Here is a 6366-nt window from a genome sequence, read left to right on the forward strand (position 1 = left end):
GAACATGCTTTCTTAAACACTATCTGGACCAAGTTGTTGAATACTATGAGCACATCTGAAGGGGTCTTCTTGTATGACTACTCACCCCACCAAGATGACCACTATCCTGATCTTTATGATCATAGATAATTTTTATATAAGAATATATGTAGGTGAAGGGATTAAGCAAAAAGAACAATCAAACAACAACAAAAAATAACTCATAAACACAGACAGCAGCATGGGAAGGGGGGTATGGGGAGGTAGAAGGGGGTATAGGGGAAATAAATGGTGAGGGAAGGAGACCTGACTTTGGGTGGAGAACATACAATACAATATACAGATGATGTATTATTGAATTATATACCTGAAACCTATATAATTTTATGAACCAATGTCACCCCAATAAATTCAATAAAAAATTAAATTAAAAAATATATTATATGTAGGGTCACCTCCTTCTTGTCCTGTCTGCCTGCCTGTTGCCCGTTACTCCTGACTGTAACCTCAATCCCAGGCTGTTGCCTTCCCAGGTGTTCACTGCACTGTAAAGGCAGAAGCTCTCCAGATGTCTCCCAGCAATGACCATATTTTTATCACAGTGTCACAAAGAAACACCAGTGACATCCCCGAGAGAGCTCCAACAACCTGAAGACATTTACTGAAGCAGCTGTGTTAAGTTTTCATAACATCTGCTATCCAGCAAAAGTGAAAAGTGACTCTACTTGGACAAAAACAGTTGAAAAAGAAATACTAATGAATATCTGTGGGATTATGAGACCTGACCTCAGTGCCATTCTGGCACCCACAGGTGAAGGCAAATCTTCATTGTTAGATGTCTTAGCTGCAGGGAAAGAGCCATGAGGATTATCTGGAGATGTTTTGACAAATGGAGCTCCTCAACTTAGCATTTAACAAGTGTAATTCAGGTTATGTGATACAAGATGGTGTGATGGGAACTCTGACAGTGAGAGAAAATTTATAGTTCTCAGTGATTCTTCAGCTTGCAACAACTATGATGAATCATGAAGAAAATGAATGATAAACATGATCATTCAAGAGTTAGGTCTGGCTAAGGTGACAGATTCCAAGGATAGGACTCAGTTTATTCATGGTGTTTCTGGAGGAGGAAGAAAAAGGTCTAGTATTGGAATGAACCTTATTATAATCCATCCATCTTGTTCCTGGAGGAGCCCACAACTGGCTTAGACTCAAGCTCAGCAAATGCTGTCATTTTGCTCTTGAAGAGGGATGTCTAAACAGGGACAAACCATCAGCTTCTCCATTCATGAGCCTCATTTTTCTGTTTTCAAGTTGTTTGACAGCCTCCCCTTTTTGGTCTCAGGAAGACTAATGTTCCATGGGCCTGCTCAGGAGGCCGTGGGGTACTTTGCATCAGCTGGTTACCACTGTGAGCCCTATAATAACCCTGCAGACTTCTTCCTGGATATCATTAATGGAGACTCCTCTGCTATGGTATTAAACAGAGAGGGCAAAGATGATAAAACCAAAGAAATTGAGGAGCCTTCCAAGAGAGATAACCCACTCAGAAAAATTAGCTAAGTTTTATGTCAACTCTCCCTTCCTCAGAGAAACAGATATTGAGTTAGATCAATTCTCAAAGGTTCAAAAAATGAAGAGTGTGGTCTTCAAGGAGGTCACCTTGAGTGTAGTCTTCAAGAGTGTAGTCTTCAAGAGTGTAGTCTTCAAGGATGCCACCTTCTTCTGTCATCAGTTCAAGTGGATTCAGTTGGTTGGAGCATCATCCCGTACACCAACATTTACAAGACTTGAAGTACATGGTAAAACAATTTTTTCTACCTTCTTTCTCTATTTTAATGAAGGAAATTTAATGTCAAACATAGAAGTGTGCAGTAATACATATGTTAGGGTGAAGTCTAGTCTAATCACTTACTGATGTCTCCAATAAATAGATTTCTCTCCTGGCCTCTTATCCATGTTTTACTTTCATCTGGTTCCATAATGTTTGGTCCCCTGGGCTTTTTTAGGGGTGGAGGGGGAGAGGGTTGAAGGGAGGCATGTGATAAGATAATAGAGTTTTGATTGTTGGGGTAAACTTCAAAGCAGGGGATGAACATCACCAAATATTTAACATCTCTGAGCAGTGATTGGGCTGAATTATCTTTCTTCTTTGCTCAAAAAAATGAGTCTATTCTTTTCATGGCATTATTAGGATTATGTATGCTTGGAAGCACTCAACAAAATCAATTGCATGTAATACACTTTCTTAATTAAAAAACATATATTACTCATTTGCTCTGGATAACTGAACAAATTCCTGTCATACAGAACTTGATTGGAGAATCTTTAAGAGAAATTATTATTTAAAAATTTGGTGGCTTACTATTTATTTACTGAAGTATTATTTATTTTTATAACTATGAACTTAAAGTGGTTTTCTTCATGACAACAGTAAAAAATAGTTGTTTTTTTAGGTATTTTCATGTTTTGTATGTATGTTTATACATATATGAAATATTACAACCAGAAAATATCTTTAGATTTATATAAAGTGAAGAGCTTTAAAACCAAAATAGATTAACAACAATTAAAATAAAACATTTAACATTGAAAATTTGTGCTATATATTAGCAATCATAATTTAAACACTTAACAAATTGAATTTCATTCATTGCACTAACAGTTTGACTATCTGTCAGTGCAACGAGGTCTTTAAAAAATCACACATGAAGTATAGGGAAAGCCCTTAGAAATTTGCTGTATACAAAGTCTTCACTGATAAATAAAAACACATTAAGACTGCTTGAATGTGGTTTTTAAAATATAACTGATCACTTTGCTTATATTTGGAGATCATATTTCAATTTTATTTTAAATTACAGAAAAGGGTTCTCTGGGCCCAATTCCAAAGTGTGTGTGGAGGCTTCCTGACATCAATAAACATTCTCAAACATGAAAATTTACCTAAATTTGAACACTATCTACCCAGAGATTCCACAGGAAAAGGGTTTGGTCACACATGGTCACCCTCCACCTTGGTAATAATTGACTAAGTCATTGGCTATTGACAATTGATTCAACCACAAGCCCCCTCTTCCCTCCCTAAGAATCAATGGGTGGGATTGGAAGTTCCCATATTCTAATTAGTTCTCCTGGCAACAGACCCCCACCCTTGTATGGGGTCCAAAATTCACCTCATTAATGTAATAAAATATACCTATATAACTCTCAAGGTTTAAAAAAGTTCAAGCTTTTAATTGGACATCTCCATCGATATCATTATTATCTAAACAGCAGATATCACCAATATTTAGCAAGTTTAATTTTGGAGGGTAATGGTTAGAAAGTAAAAGAAATACTAAGACTCCTAGAATTAAATCATATTAATGAAGATTCTTCTCTTTTGGAAGAATTCATCTTCCCTCAAAATGGCAGCTGGAGAAATCTCAGAGCAGTGCAAAAAGAGGTAGACATGTTTTGGGGCAAATACATGCAAAATCATCACCATGGTTGGTCTTCTCTGAACATGAAATCTTCTGATATGGATGATGATATTTAACCAAATATGTAAACATTAATAATTAATTTCAGGTAGAATACTATTATAAAATAAATAGCTAAAACATTGTCTAAAGGTCCTTCTACAAAGAAAGCAAACTTGTAAATGTTTTACTGAAAAGAGGCTGAAATTGAATGCCTACCATTTATATATGTACAACAGTCAATATATAAATATCAGGCAGCTACTAACAAACAGTAAACCAGTCCTTTGTGGATTGCGATTGCAGAGACTAGAATAGAAATTCAAACACAAGTGCCAGTGGATTGATTAGATTATGCAAAGATCTTGTAGAAGTTGGGTAGTATGCAGGTCTATCTTTAAGCATAAATCATCAAAATGTAAACACTAAGTAATCACTGAAATATAAACACTAAGTAACACTAAGGAGAATGATTGCTCTCTCTCCCAATCTCTCTCTCTCTCTCACACACACATGCACAGGCACACATGCATATCACGCACAGACACACATTCACACTCAACATGTTTCTTTGGAAATCTAAGTATTTCAAAGAACTTAATGAGCCCATTCAAATAGTCTCTAAAATGTAATCAGTCAGGTAAAAGCAAATTCAACATCTATTTTCCCAAATAAAATGAACAGTTTTGTTCATTCACTTATAAGAATCTATCCTTAATGTAAATGAAGAAAAGTCACATTAGAAGACAATTCTGAACTCTTTGCTCAGAATCTAACATCGAGAAATTCATAGTATTTAGATAGTTTCAATAAATAAAATTAGAATTAATGTTGAAGAACCCTGGCCGGTTTGGCTCCCTGGTTAGAGTGTTGGCCACAGACTAGATAGTTGAGTGTTCAATTCCTGGTCAAGGACAGGTACCTCGATTGCAGGTTCCTCCCGGTCCCTGGTCAGGGAGTGTCTGAGAGGCAACCGATCAATCAATGTGTCTCTCTCACATGCTTTTCTCTCTTTCCCTCTCCTCCGTTCCTTCCACTCTCTCTAAAAATCAATGGAGAAAGTATTCTCGAGTGAGGGTTAAAAAAAAGTAAAATAAGAGAATGATTTACAGCCTCAAAATTCTTAAAGAGATTCTCTTCATTATATTCATTTTTATTTTGACTCACACTCTCTCTACTATAGGCCATGGGTGTGTATTTGCTAGAGATTTGTTTAAATGTTTTCTTTAAAACTTTATGACGGGAATTCAAAATAAAAATGTAAAATTTAATATAAATATACCTTAGGTTATGACATAGCAAAATATCATTAAAAATTCTAGTCACTAAGAAAGCTATAAAAATAGAACTAACCACAGTTCCTGTTCTGATGTAAAGTTGCGAATTTATTCTATTGTGTGGAAAAAACACATTAAATTCCTCTTCATTATTTGAAACCATATGAGAATAAGGTTTTTATAATTATACAGATGACTGAATTTGTGATGCTAATTCAAGCATACAATAAGAGCAACGGTAAATAAATTCAGTAGGAGAAAGTATAAAATTATCAAGGGCAAATGTTCGAATTAAGTCAGATCAACTTTATAATATTGATTATAAGAAAACAACGATAGTGGGGTAAAGAAATACTTCATAAGGTTTTATTCAGAAGGGTAGATACCAAATACACATATATATATATATGTAAATATATGTATGTGTATATATATATATATATGTACGTTTGTGTGTATATATATATATTACCTTTTAGGTACACACACCAATAAAGCAACTAGGGTACACATTATAATATGCTTCAGAAAAGATAAAAATTAAAATACATTAAGACAAGAAGATTTTATTCTTTTGTGCTAAAAAGAAAGAAGAGAAAGAAACTGGCTTGATGATGATACAACTAAAAATAAGAGGGAGCCACCCAGGAGCTCTTGGTGAGACAGAAAAAAATGCTTTCCTCTCTCCTGCCATAATTTCTGAAACTGTTTCTACGAGAGTCGTAGAACGTGTCCCTTAAAAACACTACATTATCATTATCCTTACGTTTCACCTTTTAAAACGCAATTTCTTCTCATAAAATTCATTTTTTATTAAGTAGGGCTAGAAAGTCATGATGTATGTGCTTTTCTCCTGCTCCCTACAAATGCGCACATTTCTAATTGGATTGATCATAACACTGTTTAAGAATGTACTTGATGATGATCCCAAAACAATGCAGAACTCCAGCCAACCAGCCCCTGTGAGTTGATTGACAAGGCCACATACGCACAACCTCAGCTGCTTCATGGTGCTGTTCAATCAGTCTGTTTCTCCAAGCACCGCGCATTGCAAGCTCCAGTGCTAAGCTCATATCATATCTTTGACTTCTTTTAAAAGGTGTGCAATACAAATTTATTCGTAAAAAAGATACAGAAGGAATGGGCCAAGGTCCCAAAAACAATTATTTTTTTTCATAATTTAACTCGTGTATTCACTATCATTGGCCATCAAAAGTTTCTGATTCTCTTCAGAGCACTGGTAGAATTATACGTCCCCACTCTTCCGAAGTTAAATTTAGACAAGATTTGTGCAATGCAGTGGTTCTCCAACTTTATTGTGCATCAGAATCTACTGAAGGGCTTGTTAAAGCATAGGTTAATAGGCCTCAATTCAGTATATAGATAATCGAATAAATCTGTAATCTCCATCACTTAGGAACTTGTTAGAAATATTTAGAGATACTTAAACCCAGAATTTAATTCTGAAGCTAGGTCCAGAAACTTTGCATTTCTAACAAGTTCCTAGGTGATAGTGATATTGCTGGTATGGAGAACATGTTTAAAAAAGCACAGTTCAATGAAATGTGAGCACAAAAGTCTGAAATTTTAAAATCCAGTGAGTGACTTTCAAATCTCTCTCTCCCCTCTCTGTTTCTCTCTCTCTC

General features: G+C 35.3%; 1 pseudogene across 1 annotated transcript; it reads left to right on the top strand.

The window, feature by feature from the left end:
* Window positions 1-547: 547 nt before the first annotated feature.
* LOC308557498 (broad substrate specificity ATP-binding cassette transporter ABCG2 pseudogene) lies at window positions 548-3520 on the top strand (annotated as a pseudogene). Its single transcript has 2 exons — window positions 548-1781; window positions 3372-3520. The product of its transcript is annotated as a broad substrate specificity ATP-binding cassette transporter ABCG2 pseudogene (transcript).
* Window positions 3521-6366: the final 2846 nt, after the last annotated feature.

The sequence above is a fragment of the Miniopterus schreibersii genome (assembly GCF_964146895.1).
Source record: "Miniopterus schreibersii genome assembly, chromosome: 5".
Taxonomy (NCBI): Eukaryota; Metazoa; Chordata; class Mammalia; order Chiroptera; family Miniopteridae; genus Miniopterus; species Miniopterus schreibersii.